This window comes from Microtus oregoni, unplaced genomic scaffold (assembly GCF_018167655.1).
Source record: "Microtus oregoni isolate MIOR12 unplaced genomic scaffold, Mior012 000016F_ref0000370, whole genome shotgun sequence".
In the NCBI taxonomy this organism is placed as follows: domain Eukaryota; kingdom Metazoa; phylum Chordata; class Mammalia; order Rodentia; family Cricetidae; genus Microtus; species Microtus oregoni.
This window is the reverse complement of record NW_024543075.1, coordinates 30,517,520-30,535,665: the sequence shown is the minus strand read 5'-3', so window position 1 is coordinate 30,535,665 and position 18,146 is coordinate 30,517,520.

Below are 18,146 nucleotides of genomic sequence, written 5' to 3'. Positions count from 1 at the left end.
TAATAGTTGTATCGGGGAAGAGGGCAGCCTGTGCTCCAGTGAGAGCCTCGTTTTATTGGCCTTTGGGAGCTGTTATGGTCTGAACATGGTTTCCCATCACCCAAACTGATCTTGAGGCTTAGCCTCTAATATGGCAGTGTTGAAAGTGGTTGGGATCTTTTAGGGGTAATTAGGTTGTGGGCACTTTACACTCACAAAGGGATTAATGTAGCTACCTCAAGGATGAGTTGCTTATCCTGTGGAGGCTTGTTAATAAAGTAAACTGGCTTTCTGTTGCTTCTTTTCTGTCCATTCAGCTCTTCTGTAGGAACCTGCTCCAGTTTCTCTCCTGTCTTTGCCCATGCGCAGCATAGAGCCCTCATTTTAGGGGCCCCACACAGATGCTGGTGCCATGCTTTTGGGCCTACAGAATTGTAAGCTATGTAAATATCTTTTCTTTATATATTTCTAGACATAGCAAGAAACGGAAAACAGTGTGAGGCAGGAACCAACCCTCCTTATCCTGTGAAGCGTTGTTTGCTGAGTCTGGTCCTGGGTGCTTCCTCCCCAGTGCTTCCCTGGCTCAGAGTGATGTGGCAAGCACAAATTGGCCTCCTTTGCATATTCCATTGTGCAGATGTGTGGTGTCTTGCCTTGGAACAGAAGGAAGCAAGAAAGTGTTGAGCTGAATCATATTGGAGCCTAAGGCAAAAGAAAAAAATCAATAATACAGATCCTTCCTTATTAAAAATTTCATATCTTGTTCATGAATTTTGCTTTTTGATCATAAAGTGTTGTATTGAAATACTATTTTGATTACCAGGTTTTATGGTGCTCTTTTAAATTCTGCTCCCAAAGTGACCTCATTTGTCGCACCTGAGTCTGGGAAAAAGGCTATTTAGGTGATGGTTTTGATTATAAAATGGTGTGCAGGACCTAGGTTTGTATACTTGTTTTTTCATGGTATTCTAGGGGACTGGAACTGACATAAGGATGATAATTACATCTGTGGGTGGGATTTGAAGACCCTTTTGAAATGTCTCTCTTCAGCCATAAAAACATCTCCTCCTACCCGTTTCTGGAACCTTAGTTTTTTTTTATAAAATTAATTTGTATGACTTAAACATTCTCGAAAAAAAGACTGATTTGGAAAACACAGCTGGTTGTGGTGGTGCCTAACTATATAGCATACGCTGATGAGGCAGAAATAGGAGGAGCATGAGTTTCAGGACATCCTGGGCTACACATTTACAGGCTGGAGAGCTTGCTCAGCAGTCAGGAACATTGGCTGCTCCTCCTGAGCATCCAGATTCAATTCCCAGCACCCACATGGTAGGCTTACAACTGCCTGTAATTCTTGTCTCGGGGAATCCTATTCTTGGAGCTGCCATTGCTTTGCAAATATTAAGGCTAACCTAGAACTGTGAGATGCTGTGCTTTCGAAGGAGCAATGCCTCCACTGAACTGTGCTGCTTTGGTCAAACACATATGGCAGGCAGAGGGGCTTTTTCACATTTATTTTTTCAAATTCAAAAGGCACATTTCTGAAAAAATAAACTATATATAAATGTAAAAGGTAGAGTCTGATGAATGCAGGATCTAGTTCATAAACATGGTATGTATTAAACTCACATATAAGATGCAGAGAAGGAAAAGAGAGTTTCCATAAGAAACTTCTTTCCCAAAGACTATATCAATTTGGAAGTAGTCATTTTTCTGAGGACTAGAAGCCATTCTTGCTCTTTTCTGAGGCTAAGCAGCCCAACCTTGGTTCTCCTGCTCTGTTAGTTTTCACTGGGCTTTTGTCCTTTACAGCTGGCATTCCCCTGGTTGGGTCCAATGGAAGCCTGAGAATGAAAAACACACTTAGCCTCATGTTGAAGTCTCTCTTCTGAATACAGCACCTTGGAGTTAGAGAGGGTTTGTATTTATTCAAGATCATGCAAGGCCGCACCAGTGAGAACAGAATTTTGGGCTTCGAACATGCCATGTGTTATTACTTCAGTCATCCATGACAAAATGAGTGGGCACTATAAAATGTTGAGTGTCTACTAAGCTAGAGAATGGGGTTATGTGAGCACAACTTGTCATCCCTGCTTTCCTGGGGTTGGCAGGTTAGTGGAGGATGCAACCATTATACAATCACAAATGAGTTTATTGTTACAGCTATGTATTCTGAAGTAAAGCAATAGTTCCACATGCATGGATAGCATGGGAAATGTGATTAGTGTTGGGTTAGTAACTATTCTCTGGAGTTACCTAGGGACTTATCTTCCCTAAGAGCATGATCATGGCAAGTATTACTCAGGTCCTTGAGCAGTAGCTAGTCTTAGATGAGAAACTGAACTCTAAGCAAGAAGTAAAAGGAAAGTGTATGTACCAAACTTCAGTTTAAAAACTCATGAATGTCACTCAAACCTTAAAGTTTTAATTTGAAAGCTTCTTTCTGTATCTTGGCAAAATTTTTATATGTGCCCCTTTAAAAACAGTAGATTTGAAGAAACAATGTGGACAATAGGTTGAAGTAATATTAGAGACAGATACACTAACAATGGCTACAGGGATGTCAATAGGTTATGATGAAAAAGAAACTATAATTATAAAATGTTGATGTAAAAACCGAAAGACACAGTAGTCTGGGCTTCCTTAGGGTGGAACATATCAACTGCACTCCTCTCCAAAGCAGAGGTCAGCTTATGGAGACCAGCAGAATATGTTTTCTTCTTACTGAATGAGCATCCTTGTCAAAGAAGGTTAAGATTTTATGGCTTTAATTTTTTAAGATTACAATATAATATCATTTCCCCTTCCCTTTTCTCCCTTCATATCCTCTCATGTGCCTCTTCATGTTCTCTTTCAAATTTGTGGCCCCCATTTCCATTGCAAAGTCATTTGCTTTTAAATAACACGATTATATAACATGACATGGACTGGAGTGAGTTTATTTTCTCCTTCTGCCATGTGGGTTCTGAAGATTAAATATACATTGTCAACTTGGCAACAAGACCCTTTACCCCCAATCCATCTCACTGTCTCAAAATTAAAGTTACTCTCTGAATAGTCTAACCTAAGGGTACAGTGCAAGTGTGTGGTATATCTCTCAATATTCTGACTTACAAAATTAGAAACAACTCTGAACATTTAAAATATTAACGTCAGTTATCTAGAAAGTGCCGTCAGTGGAAACAAATAATCACCTAGCCGCTACCTTCAACCAAAATGGAATTTTAATTATTGTGGAACAAATTGAGTAATCTTTCATTTTCAGCTCTTAGAGTCACAACCAGGACTTGCAACTGAGCATTGTGTTGAGATATTGTACTCAGCTCACTTTCCCTAGCAACTTTAAAAATGATTCTGGTTTCATAACGGACAACCAGAGGTAGCTGGTGGAGTGGAATGTGTGCTTCTCTGGATCCAAAGACAATAATTCTGAGTGCTGGATGGAGTGGAGAAATTGCAGGCTTACAGGAAATGAAGACTTCCTAGAGCAGAGCCCTGCTGCTGTCTCCTGCCTGCCTCTCATCACATCTCCTCTTGTCAATGTACAAGGTTCATCCCCTCTGAGACTTACCAACACTTGTCCTTGTCACTGAGCACAGTGTTCACGTTGTGATACCCTCTTTTAATTTTTTTCAGTTGATAATTTCATGGAAATGACCTTGGATTCCTGGAGGCAGACTCTTGCCATTCTCCTTTTGAATCACTGCACTCTGGTACATGTTGAGGCACACCCTGGGCCCTGAACTCATGCTAGGTGGTTGGCTGGGCACTCATGACAAGACACCTTAGAGGGCTGAATTTTATCTCTAGGTGTATTAATTGCTTCATGACAGTGACAGCGAAAGCTTTTTTTTTTCTATAGAAAGACAGTTTATTCTCAGAGTAGCAAGATCCCAAATTCAGTGTAGGTCTCTTTCACAACCTCTTGGTTTTTTGTATTATTTATTTATTTTTATTTTGAGACAGGGTTTCTCTGTGTAGCCCTGGCTGACCTCAAATTCACAAAGATCCCCTTGCCTCTGCCTCCTGAGTGCTGGGATTAAAGGTGTGCACCACCACCACCTGGCTATGTAGGCTTTTTTTTTCCTTTCTTTCCTTCCTTCCTTTCTTTCTTTCTTTCTTTCTTTCAGATTTCTGCCTCCTCCCCGCCACCACCTTCCATTTCCCTCCCCCTCCCCCAATTAAGTCCCCCTCCCTCATCAGCCCAAAGAGCAATCAGGGTTCCCTGCCCTGTGGGAAGTCCAAGGACCAACCACCTCCATCCAGGTCTAGTAAGGTGAGCATCCAAACTGCCTAGGCTCCCCCAAAGCCAGTACGTGCAGTAGGATCAAAAACCCATTGCCATTGTTCTTGAGTTCTCAGTAGTCCTCACTGTCCGCTATGTTCAGTGAGTCCGGTTTTATCCCATGCTTTTTCAGACCCAGTCCATCTGGCCTTGGTGAGTTCCCAGTAGAACATTCGCATTGTCTCAGTGTGTGGGTGCATCCCTCGCGATCCTGAGTTCCTTACTCGTACTCTCTCTCCTTCTGCTCCTGATTTGGACCTTGAGATTTCTGTCTGGTGCTCCAGTGTGGGTCTCTGTCTCTGTCTCCTTTCATCGCCTGATAAAGGTTAATATTCAGGAGGATGCCTATATGTTTTTCTTTGGGTTCACCTTCTTATTTAGCTTCTCTAGGATCACGAATTATAGGTTCAATGTCCTTTATTTATGGCTAGAAACCAAATATGAGTGAGTACATCCCATGTTCCTCTTTTTGGAAGAATGGATGAAGAAAGTATGGAATATATACATATTAGAGTACTACTCAGCAGTAAAAAACAATGACTTCTTGAATTTTGCATACAAATGGATGGAAATAGAAAACACTATCCTGAGTGAGGTAAGCCAAACCCAAAAAGAGGAACATGGGATGTACTCACTCATATTTGTAGGCCTTTTTAAAAGAAACATAAAAGCCAAAAGTTGAGCCGGGCGGTGGTGGCGCACGCCTTTAATCCCAGCACTCGGGAGGCAGAGGCAGGCGGATCTCTGTGAGTTCGAGGCCCGCCTGGTCTACAAGAGCTTGTACCAGGACAGGAACCAAAAGCTATGGAGAAACCCTGTCTCGAAAACATCAAAAAAAAAAAAAAAGCCAAAAGTTGTAGTGCAGGTTTGTAACCCTATCTTTTGGGGAGGATGAGGCAATAGGGTCACAAGTTAAAGGCCTTTATGGTCTACAGAGTGAGTTAAAGATTAGTGTGAGTAATTTAGTGAGTTCTTGTCTCAAAACAAAAATTAAAAAGGGGTAGGTGTCCTATCTGATCCCCAGTGTTGAAGTCAACAAACAGGAATAGGTCATTGAGACATGCAGTACAGGCCATAGTGCCCCCTCCCCCCCTTTCTGCCCACTGAGAATGTTTAAAATTCTGTCTGCAGTTGGATCTGAGAGCTATCTAATAGTCCTCTGAGGGATGTAGTTTCCCTTATCACACCTCTGTCCATCTCTGCTGTATATGCACAAGACATAAAGCAAGCTGGTGTTCTAGAAAAGCACTGTACATGCTACATGTAGAGGTAGCATGGCACCACATTTACACAACTCCATAGTATTTCAGAATTGGAAGGACTGTGAGGGAACATGCTTCACAATGTGGAAGCTGGAGTTCTCAGTGGTGAGTGGCTTTTTCATCAGCACACACTGAGTGGCTGGCAAAAGCCAAAATGTGGTGTGAGTTTCTGGGGCCTCTGTGCCCTGTCCAGTTTCTCAGGCAGCCATGTCTGTGTGACAGTAAACAAGTGCCTACCATCTGCCTCTAGGAGGCACTCCAGGCTGAAGCAGATTACAAATATTAGTCCCAATTTGATGTGGGATTCCCCTTTGTATGCTGTGAATATGTTTTACTGCCATTGGTTAATAAAGAAACTGTTTCAACCAGTGGTTAAGCAGAAGAGAGTTAGGCAGAAAAACTAAACTGAATGCTGGGAGAGAGTAGGTGGAGTTGAATAGCCTCCATGTAGCTGCTGGAGGAGAAAGATACAAGCTGCTAACCGGAACCTTGTTGGTAAACCACGAGCCTCATGGTAAAATATAAAATAATAGAAATGGGTGAATTTAAGATGTAAGAGATAGCTAGAAAAATGTTTAAGCTATTGGCCAAACAGTATTGCAAATAATAGAGTTTCTGTGTGATTATTTTGGGTCTGGGTAGCTGGGAAAATGAACAAGCAGCTCTGCCTACAGATTGGTGTGCTAATGTGGCCTGACCACAACTACATAAAACCTGAAAGAGCTTGGTAAAGAATTCTAGACACAAAGAAACAGAGTTTACTGCAGCTTCTTATATTTCAGATGGATAGTTATTCTTCAAATCTTTCAAAGACTAACAGAATATGGCATTTAAAATGTTTGAAGTACTTAGGGCTTTTCATGACAATGAGACACATCTGCTCTTGGCAGCACCAATCTACTTCAAGAGGATGATGGGCATAGAAGAGGCTCCTTATGGAGTTTGATAGCAATTTGGGCAAGAAACTGCTCTTACCTAAACTGCTTAATGCTGTGCTGTATGAACTGGACATGCGGTACTCACAGAGAAATGACTACTGAACTTGTGTAAAGTGAGACGGTCCTTTGGAGTTCCTGCTTCATGAAAGAGTCTCCCAAACATTCTGCAGGACACAGAAGAAAGTGACTGACAAACTGCCAATATAGGTGGAACTGTCTTTGAAATTTCCTGCTTCATGGAATAGTCTTCCAGATACTAAGGGCCAGTAAGCCAAAGATGGGTGCCCTAATGTTACAGAAGAATTTTGGGTGACTGTCAATGCAGTGAGATGTCTCTGTCAATTCTAGAGTTTTGGAAGTTGCTTACAATGTACTTCTTGTTAACTTAGGTAATATTATATCCTTCTGGGATCTTTGATGGAATTGAAGAATAGAGAGTTATAATTATAGTTTTCCTTAGTTATGGTAAAAGATAGAGTAGATATAAATATTGTAACTGTAATTCTTGCATGATACCTGTTTTGTTATATGTAATCTTGCTATATTAAAGTTAAAACCTTCCTTTATAATTAGAAAAGGGGAGGTGAAATGGGATTCCCCTTTGTATGCTGTGAATATGTTTTATTGCCATTGGTTAATAAAGAAGCTGTTTTAGCCATTGACTTAGCAGAATAGATGGTAGGAAAACTAAACTGAATGCTGGGAGAAAGTAGATGGAGTCAAAGAGATGCCTTGTAACTGCAAGCTGGAACCTTCTGGTAAATCACAAACCTTGTGGTAAAATATAAAAATAATAGAAATGGGTTAATTTACAATGTAAGAACTAGCTAGAAATATGCTTAAGCTATTGGCCAAACAATATTGCAAATAATATAGTTTCTGTGTGATTATTTCTGGTCTGGGAGGCTAGGAATGAATGAGCAGCCTCCGCTTACACCAATTGAGCAAAATGGATTGATATTTTTAAGGCAGATTTGCCAACAAAGAATAAAATGTCTTTCCAAATTGTACTTTTCTCTTTAACTGTAATTTAAATGTTTAGGATTTTCTTTGGAGATATATTTTGAATAAATTGGCACTCATACAACCTCATGTTATAAAGCTGGAGATTTCCTGTATTGCAGGGTAATTTATACACTGTCTTTTGTGCCTTTTATTAAGACCAGTTTTCTTACTTTGAAGTCTGAGTAGAAAGAACTAACTAAATTTTCTTTGAACATATATATTGTTCTAGATAACCCACTGTGTTAGAAAATATGGAAGAAATATGTCTGTAGTTTTGTAAAAAGCCTATGCTAGGATTATATAAATGTTGGTTTATGAATTTTCACAGATGAGACTATTACTACTTAACTCAAGTTTAATAATTCATAAAACAAATAGTTTGGGGTCTCAAGTCTCAGTTTGTACTTTTTATTATATTTATGTGCTAATGCCTTTAGAATACAATCTTACAATTAGGTTTGGAGTTAAACCTTTAGAATTTCCGTGTATCTGTTTATGGTAGAGCTATGTACACACATAGCTATGTACATATAGGATTCACTAAATATGAAACAGTTTCTTTATTGTAACTTTCCAAACAGAATGATTTGAGCAGTGCCAGATCCCTAAGAAGAGCCCTCCTCTGGGTACCCTCTGTCTAGACTGGATGGCTCTCTGATGGCCGGGTGTGTGGCAGCTTAGCAATCCTTCCTCTTCCTTTTCCTTTGCTGGATCTTTCTTGAACAATGACCCCTGTGATAGAGGCCTTTGGATCTCTCTTTGAAAACCATAATCTCTGTGCAGTTTGAAAAACTTCAGCTAATTAAAAATTTTCAAATCCTGCCAAGATAGAGGAAGGGCACAGATAAAGAAATATTGTCTAACTCACACATGGATTGCTCCAGTAGCAGTATTTTAACCTGAGCTCTGAAATAATTTTCAGTAGCTATTATCTTAGGGCAAATGAAAACTTTGAGGAAACATAAATTTTGGCTAAATGATGTATTACTATATAGCAGAACTTTATTAATCAGCTCCTAGCTTTGAATCTAATAATAGTCAAGAACTAATCTGTAAATTTAAAATAAAACCTAAAATATCTATTTTATCTCTGTAAAGTGTTTGTGTGCATGTGAATGTAGTATTATAGTCTAAAGAACAACATTTTGTTAATATGTATATAATTAATCCTCTCTGATTATTTTAGAATATAAATATAACAGAGTTTTCATTATAAATTTTGAGAATTTGCTTATTACCAGTAAATAAAAGGAAAATGGACAAGATAGCTATAGAGGCTATATTTCTACATATAAAATATTTATATTATTATAAATATTTATAAAAATATTTCAGAGTTCAATATTGTTTGCTGAATTTTTACTTAACTCTTTGAGATGTATAATAAAACTTTTGAAAATCCAAAAAATAATTATACAAAGACCATGAGTAACTATATATATATATATAAAATAAAACACTAATGTAAATATATAACCTCTTAATTAGTGTAAAATAGAACATCTCTCTGAAATTCCTAACACATTTTTTCAAAACAGTAAGGTTTGGATAAATTGAGTATTTATCCACAGGAGAACCAATAAATAACTGGTGTATTAATGCAGTGAAGTGTAGTGGTATATTACTTGTATTTTGATAAATAAATCTTGCCTGAAGATGAGAAGCAAAGCTATAGCCACTAGAGGTCAGGCAATGGTGGCAAACACGATTAATCCCAGGATTTAAGAGATGAAGTCAGATGGATCTCTATGAGTTCAAGGCCACCCTGGGCTACACAGATCAATGCAGAAAAAAATCTAGGTGGTGGTGGTCTACACCTTTAATCCTAGGACTAGGGAGTCACACACCCTTAATCCCAGCACTGGAGGGAATATAAAATGAGAGGAGAGAGAGATTGATTAGTCTATGGTCGCTCAGCCTTGGTAGAGGTAAGACTTCTCTAGTGAATTGGCTACTTTGCTTTTCTGGTTTTGGGGTTGAACCCCAATATCTGACTCTGGGTTTTTATTATTCGTGCTTCAGTGAAGAACTACTCAATAATGGAAAGGTGAAAAGGACACGTGCTATGCATGGAACAACATAGATAAATCTCCAAAACTTGTGATGGTCTATTGATGGAGGAAGGTCATTGGCTAATAAAGGAACTGCCCTGGCCCATTTTATTGGTTAGAGGATAGGTGGGAGGAGTAAACAGAACAGGATACTGGGAGGAAGAGGAAGTGAGCTCAGAGACTCCACAGCTCTGCTCTCCTGAGCAGATGCCTCAGCAGAGACGCCATGCCCCGCTCCCGGGCAGACACACGCCATGAAGCTCCGACCCAGGATGGACTAGGCTAGAATCTCCCCGGTAAGCGCACCTTGGGGTGCTACACACAGATGATTAGAAATGGGCTGAATTAATATGTGAGAATTAGCCTAGAAGAGAATGGGCCAAGCAGTGATTAAAAGAATACAGTGTCCGTGTAATTATTTCGGGGCATAAGCTAGCCGGGTAGGTGGCTGGGGTGTTGGGGACGCAGCCCCGCCGCCGCCCCTTATTACTTCAGTCTATAGAGATGGCTCAGAGGTTAAGAATGTTTTTCTCTCTGCGGAGGACCTGGTTTCAGTTCCCAGCACCCAACCATCTCTAACTTTAGTTCCAGGCTATCTGATGTCCTTTTCTACCCTCTGTGGGCACTGTATGAATGTGGCATACAGACATATATGCAAGCAAAACACCATATTTATACATTAAAAAAATTAGAAAACAAGCAATAAAAACATTGTCCCCTAGGGAAAATGGAATAGGGACAAGCCGCCCATCTGTAGGGTCAGAAGCACCTCAGCACAAACTCTCTAGCCAGGAGCAGAGTTCACCTCATTTCAATAAGACTCTTGCTATGCCTTTTTCCTTGCAGAGGATGAGGACACAGAAACCAGGGAGACCAGGGAGCTCTGTACCTTGGAATCTTCCCTGAAAATGGGGGGGGGGGGGGAGAGGCAGGGCTGAGTCCTCAGAAGCATTCATTTCGGAAGAAGTTTCATTTGCTGGAGTGTGTGTGGGAAGAAGTTCCTGCAGGATTGTGCACGTGCGTGTGTGTGTGTGTGTGTGTGTGTGTGTGTGTGCAGTTTAGTGTTCTAAATACAAGATATGATTTCCAGTGACACTCTGTGTATGTTGGTGGCATACGCACAGGTCCCAGCAACAGTGCTTCAGGGCATCACAGTGAGTTAGCTAGCAGAAGGCAAGGGCACCAAGAGCTCCTGAACTGTGCCAATTCAAGATGCGCTTCCAGTGAGGATGCTTGTCCTCTGCAAAGCACAAACACTTCTGAAAACGCTGGGCCTGCTGTGTATCCTGTGTTCCTCTGGAGGGTGCAGGAGAATGGGCCACAGTGCGCCTGACCCTTTGGCCCAGAGAGCCTGGCAGCAGGTGAAGTAACCTGCCCGCCCTGTGGTGGCTGCTGTGGAAACAATCTGGAGTTGAATCTCCTGAAGGGCTGCCATTACCCTGATGGGTGGGTGGGAAGTACAACTCTCTGTCTCTCTGTCTCTCTCTCTCCGTCTCTCCGTCTCTGTGTCTCTGTCTCCATCTCTCTCTCTCTCTCTCTGTGTGTGTGTGTGTGTGTGTGTGTGTGTGTGTGTGTGTGACAGACAACCAGACAGAGACAGACTAAATTCTCAAACCTGGACTCCCTGTACTCTCAAGCCTCAAAACTATTCACATTCCCTGGCACCTTTGAAATTCAAGGCAGTCCCTTTGTTGCAGGAAAGCAGCAGCCCAAAGAAGCCTTTGAGAGACATTCTATGCTCAGGTCCCAGAAAGACAGAAGCAGCACTAGAAACCTGGCATGTGACTCCCTGTAACACCCTGTTGGAAAAGGATCCTTCAAAACATGGGGTCCTAGGAGACAATGGGAGTTCCCTGCACAGATACACAACTGAGATGTAAATCCCTGTGAAGGAGCTGGGCTGTAGCGTTGGTGACCAAGTCCTCCACATGGACATGGGTGTTGCCATTGACTTGTAGAAGAGGAGGGAGCATGAGGAGTTACCTCATGGGGGAGGTTGGAATGACTGAAAAGAGAGGAAAATGTGGCCTGGAACATGAAACTCCTAGCTGGGAAATTACTTTGGCTGTAGAAATTTGAGGAAACCCAGGACACTGGCCTAAGGATTTATAGGCATAGGGGAAAACAAGGCCTTCTGGATCTGTTTAGGCTGATGGATTCAGCTTGGCATGGCAGGGGAGAACCATGTACTCAGACAGAAGCTGTCCAGAAACGAGTGTGAAGATTTTTACTTTAGCTGTAGAAAACACAATGAACGTAGTCAGCTGGCCTGGATCAGTTCTTCAGAAAGCAAGAGACCCATGAATAAATGCTTAGTTCAAAAGATCGAGGAAGGCTGTGTGTTGTTTCCGGAAAGCTTGGGATTGGTAGGCCGTATCTGGTGGAGTCCTTCTGTGTTTTCCAGGGTCGTTTTCTGACACTCAGAGTCTTGGTCCATGGGAGGTGGGCATTCCTAGGTGACATCCTCCAGGTGAGTCAGAACAGTTAGGAGCATCGACTCTTCCTTTGTTCCCATAGTCACTGTGTCTCTCCTCAGAGACCACACCAATGCTTGACATCTGGTAAAAGAGCATTTGAGGAGCACAGAGGAACGAAACCCCAAGTCCTGGGAGCCCTGAGTGGGGTGGCCACACCCCAGGAACAGAAGCAGGGACTTGGAAGGCTGCCTATCTCGAGGAGAAGTAGGCAGTGCCTGCAGGGGGTTTGTTTCCCTGCTAAGGGACTATGTGAAGATGAAACCACGGAGCTGGAGCAGAAGGAGGAACAGGAGTCATTTGAGAGTTCCAAGTGAAGCCCGTACATCCCAGTGCATCCAAGATGACTAATCCTGGGTCAGGGGTGAAAGAGAGAGTCCAGAAATTCAGCAAGCTGCCCTTGACTACTAGGACCTGGGGCTCAGATGTTCTCAACTTTCATTGAAGATGGAGGCCAGCTGTAGCTGGAGTGACTATGTTCAGATCACAGAAAAGTTCTGATCATAAGCTGCTAGCAGTTGAGCTAGGAAGACATAGACTTTCCTTCCACTTTCAACATCCGGGGGAGAGTTCTCTAAGGCTGCAATGGATTATGTGCTATAAGGGAGCAGGGCATGAACACCACTGATCTTCCTGAGGCCCTGGCTGGGAAAACATGTGGGCATCTGGTCGACCTATTTTTCTTTCACACCTGCAAGGTGACTTCATTTCACAATTGCTGAGTGAAGGCGAAGGCTTGCCAGTGCGTGGGGACAAAAAAATGTCGGAGGTAGATCTGGGACATCTCTAGAGAATGCATGGTGTGACAGGGCCAGGGAAAAACTCTTCTCTGACCCAATCCCTGTGCACCCTGGACCTAGAAAAGAGACCAGCCCTGGTATGACCTAGCGCTGCCTAGTGAGAGGCAAGGGATCCCCTCTGCTGAGTATTAAGGGCTGGTGGGACACCAGAACAGTTCACAAGTCCCCTACATCCCTGTATGCCGCATATCTGAGTCCTCTTGATTGATGATGTGTGAACTTTCCCACTAGCAAGGTGGTTAAGAGGTTAAGAACACTTGCTACTCTTTGAGTAAGGGACGCATGCACGCATGCACATACACATGTGCGCATACGGGAAAAAAAGGGAGTTCAGAAGCTTTACCTAAAAGAGGCCCCAGAAACCAGAGCTTTCAATGTCCTCTCCAGAATACTTACCTCTGTACACCTCCTGCTATGTGTCTTGAGTCGCAGCGACCGTTTGTCCAGTCTACTGCTGCTCCTAAGCACACTCTTAAGCTCTGAAGTGTGGGCCTGAGTTCCCAAAGGGAAACCACATTCACCTGTTTGCAGGAAGGAAGCAAGGAAAGGGAACAGTAAGAGGAAGGAGCTTAGCTGGTAACTGCAGGCCCCGCAAACTGAAGGAGTCCCACTGCAAAGCTGCTAGCTTAGCTCCTCCTTTTCTCGCCTTTTCAAGGCTAGAGTTGTACACGGCAGGAAGGAAACATGCTCAGTCTCATGGGCACCTGTCCATGTAGCAGGTACCGAGATTCCCTTGCTGAGAGCTAGGGCTATTGAGTTTCAGGGGGAAAAATGTGCTCTGCACTCTGGCCTGGCCTTGTGTGCAGTCAGCAGCAAAGTTAGACCAGGTGCCTGGGAGCTGGGAATCAGGAACCGCCAGGGCTTCTGGACTTGGAGGACATTCTGTATACAGGGGTGATTTTCTCTAATGGTTCTTGTGATTATTTATTTCTATCATGATGTTTAGAAGAAACACCTAATTGATTAAATGATACAGCTCAGTCATGGGGACTTTCTGTATGGATCCCATGAACCAGGCTGCTCAACTCTGGCTTTTTCATAACCTCAGAATCACGGTTCTGAACTTTACCACGTTGATCCCATAGGGGTAGGCTACTTGGCAAACCTCACATTGACAAGTTTTGCCACTGTCAGGAAGAGCTAATAACACTGCCGTCTGACTGTGATGTCAGGCTGGCTGAACAGATCTGGTATTGTGATGAAGACTCATTTTATGACCATAGTGTGGGTTCCAAGGCCTTTGGTCCTGCAGGGCCCTTCAAACCTAAACAGTTGGACTGGAAGAAAGTTACTTCTATCTTGGCCATAGAGGAGGGCCAAATAACACAGGGAGCAATCCATACTCTAAGCCTTACTAGGCACGGGCCATTTCACTTGTTTCAGGAAGGGAAAGTCCAGTGTTCTTTTGTGACACTGAGTTAATACATCTAGGATGCATAAATGGCATTATTTTTTGTATTTGATTTTTCAAGGCAGGACCTTACTATGTAGCTCTGGCTGTCCTAGAACTCACTATGTGAACCAGGCTGGCCTCAAACTCACATTTGCCTGTCTCTGTCTGCTTTCTGAGTGCTGGGATTAAATATGTGTGACACTGTACCTGGCTAACTGGCTCTAATTTAAAGCACACACTATTTAAAAGTAATTGAGATTATTCAGTGTATGGGACCTGACCCTGGGTTCACCGTTCATCCTTTTCTGGCAAGTTACAGGGAAACTTAAATTGTGACTTCCTTGGATTTATGAGAGAATCGTTTTCAACTAGAAACACTTCCACAGAAAATATACTTTTATATCTTCTTTTCATTATTGTAGAATATCCTCTCAATCTAACATATTTATTGTTGGCTCCATGGGGGGGATCACACAAAGATGAGGACAGACCACCAAAGCCTAATAAATCAGAAGCAAACTTTATTCCAGAAACCAGAATCCAGGAAAAAAAATAAAATAAAAAATCTCCATGGGGCACAAAAAGCTTATCAGCTAGCTGAGACCCAGTCAGAGATGGACTCTGTAAAGCTGTGGCAAAGGCAGGTTTCTGAACCCACCTTTTTATACAAGGGGCACCAATCAACATGCCCAATCAAAACAAACCAACTAATCCTAAGGAAAGGAGTTTGGGGGGTGGGGAGTGGGGAGGGTCCCTTTTTCCCTTTATAAACTGTGGTTTGCCTAGGGCCACATCTGTCTCCTCTCCACACAGAGGCAGTCCTTTGTTCTTCCTCTTAGTCCCTGCCCTCCGTCCATCTGAGGCAAATAAATCACCTTTGTGCTGAGAACTTGGTCTTACTTGATGCTGGGCTGTCCTTCCTTTCACGCATTAGTATTTTATTATTTTTAATGGCTGATTAATATTCAGTTGTGTAGGCAAATCTGATTTTGTGTAGCCTTCCATATTTCTGTTGGTAATTTTGAGTTGTTTCCATCTGCAAAGGTTGCGGACAATGAAGTTGTAAACATTCTTACACAAGGACTGGGATTACTACTGTTGCTAGGTTAAGGGTGATAGACCTAATTTTATAGGACTCGCTAGCATGTTTTTCAAAGTACTATATTCTGCAAAGCTCCGTTGTATTCCTTCCAAAGTCTGCAGAATTCAACGGTACCTTTCATTAGCACGACTGGTTGTACAGCACAAATCTTTATCCAGTTCTGTGTACAGGCAATTTGTATTCTTACATCTTCACTAGATAGGTACTAGTATTATTCCCATTTTATGGGTGATGAATCTGAGGCAAGCAAGGTTGATCACTTCGAAAAGCCCAAACCTAGAAAGTGATAGAGCTGGGTGTTGGGGCTCAGGTAGTTTGGGTTCAGAGTCCCTTTTCTTAACCAATACTTACACTGCTCATAGTGATACGTGAAGATAGAGCAGGGACTGGGAGAAGTAGGTGCCATGACTTGACGGAGTGCCTGGACTTGCCCTGTGTTCTTTCTTCCAATCAGTTTGATTCCATTCTCTTTGAGGTAAAGGGTAAACTGCAGGCTGGTAGTTTATCACCACTAGGTGGCGACAGAAAGCTATCTACATAGCAAGAGCTCTTGCTAGTGCGATTAATCCCTGAAGAGGAAATCAACATGAACCCATGGAAATGTTTCTCATTCCTGAATAATTAAATTCACAGGAAAGAAGTGAAGTCGCTGGTGCTTAATTGATGTAGAAATGCCTTGGGGACAGTTGTTGGTGTTCTGCACAAAAATTGCTGGTGATGGTGCATGCATTTGCTCTCTGCAAACCCAGGGGAAAAGAACTCACTGTTAGCACATTAAATGTTGATAGCAATGCCATTTTTTTTTAAAAAAAAATATATTCTTAAAAAATAAATAGTTTTTTTCAGAATAAAGGAAGTTTTCGGTTTTTTCTTAATGGTGTCAAGAAGAATCTTAGGTTTCGTTAAAAATCTTTTCTCCATACATCGAGACAATTGCACGGAGTGTCTCTTTTATTCTGCTAAAATGGCAAATTAAATTGGCTTTTGGGAAGAAAAAAAAATCTGTATTTCAAGTATAAATACCACGTACAGATGAGAACACAAAGAAAGCCAAGCAGCGAGCAACAGAGGTGGCCAGGGTCACTGAAACCGGCTTTCCGGTTGTCTAGGATTACATTTCTATACGTGGGAGATTTGTGCTTCTATTTTCCTTTCTTGGTGATGTCCTCACAAGCTTTGGTGAGGTTAGCTGGCAGATGCATCGGTTTTCTCTGGTTTTTTTTTTTTTTTTTTTTTTGAGTATGTTTCTTTCTTGCACTCTGCTTGGCAGAAACGATTCAAGGTATACATTCGCTCCTTTATTAAACACACAATCACTCCTATTCCCATTTCCCAATGTCTGAATTTTGGCGATGTGTCTGTTTTTCAAAAAATATTGATAGTGTCCTCTTATTACCATTACCATCTGTGTGACCTCTGGTGGGTGCCCTGTTCACTCTGGTGGTGTGTGCTGTTCACTATCTGTATGACCTTTGGTGGTGTGCCCTATTCACTATCTGTATGACCGTTGGTGGCGTGCAATATTCACAATTTGTGTGACCTCTGGTCGTGTGCCCTGTTCACCATCTGTGTGACCTTTGGTTGTGTGCCCTGTTTCTGAGGGTGGCATTTATGTTTTCTCCGGCTGGAAGTGTGTGGATGGTATTCATCCAAAAAGCCACTTTGGCTTTGTTGATTTTTCTTTCTGCTGCTTTATTAACTTCTTCTTTTATCTTTATTATTCCCATCTCTTATTTTGTTTTGATTTATGTTGTGTTTTTCTAGCTTCTTAAAATGGAAGTTGAAGTAAATCATTCTTGAGCCTTCATTTTTTCATAATCTATATATTGAAACATAACTTTTCCATTATTATCTTTTGTTGTTCCACAAAATTCAACAGACCACATATTCATTCTATGTTCAAAAAATTCTCTATTTTCATTTGATACAAGAATTATTTAGAGCTGCACCATAGTTTGCAAATATTTGTGTATTTCACTTTTTCTTTTATTGACTTCTGAATTATTTTTACCATGATTAAAGAAATACTCTCAATTATTCTAATTTTTTTTTCTTTTTTTTTTTTTAAATAATTTTTTTTTATTAAGAAAAGAAGAAAAAAAAAACATAAACAAAAAACAAGTTTCCACCTCCTCCCAGCCTCCCATTTCCCTCCCCCTCCTCCCACCCTTCTCCCCCTCCTCCCACCCTTCTACCCCTCCCCCCACTCCTCTCCCCCTCCCTCTCCAGTCCACAGAGCAGTCCAGGTTCCCTGCCCTGTGGTAAGTCCTAGGTCCTCCCCCCTCCGTCCATATCTAGGAAGGTGAACATCCAAACTGGCTAGGCTTCCACAAAGCCAGCACATTAAGTAGGATCAAAACCCCGTGCCATTGTCCTTGGCGTCTCATCAGCCCTCATTGTTCGCCATGTTCAGAGAGTCCGGTTTTATCCCATGCTTTTTCGGTCACAGTCCAGCTGGCCTTGGTGAGCTCCCAGTAGATCAGCTCCACTGTCTCAGTGGGTGGGTGCACGCCTCGTGGTCCCGACTTCTTTGCTCATGTTCTCCCTCCTTCTGCTCCTCATTGGGACCTTGGGAGCTCAGTCCAGTGCTCCAGTGTGGGTCTGTCTCTGTCTCCATCCATCACCAGATGAAGGTTCTATGATGATATGCAAGATATTCGTCAGTATTGCTCTCGGATAGGGTCATTTCAGGTTCCCAATCCTCAGCTACCCAAGGAACTAACTGGGAACCTCATGTTGGGCACTTGGGAGCCCCTCTAGGGTCAAATCTCTTGCTCACCCTAAAGTGGTTCCCTTAACTAAGAATTGTGGTTCCGTGCTCCCCTATCCACCTTTCCTTTATCCCAATTCTCCT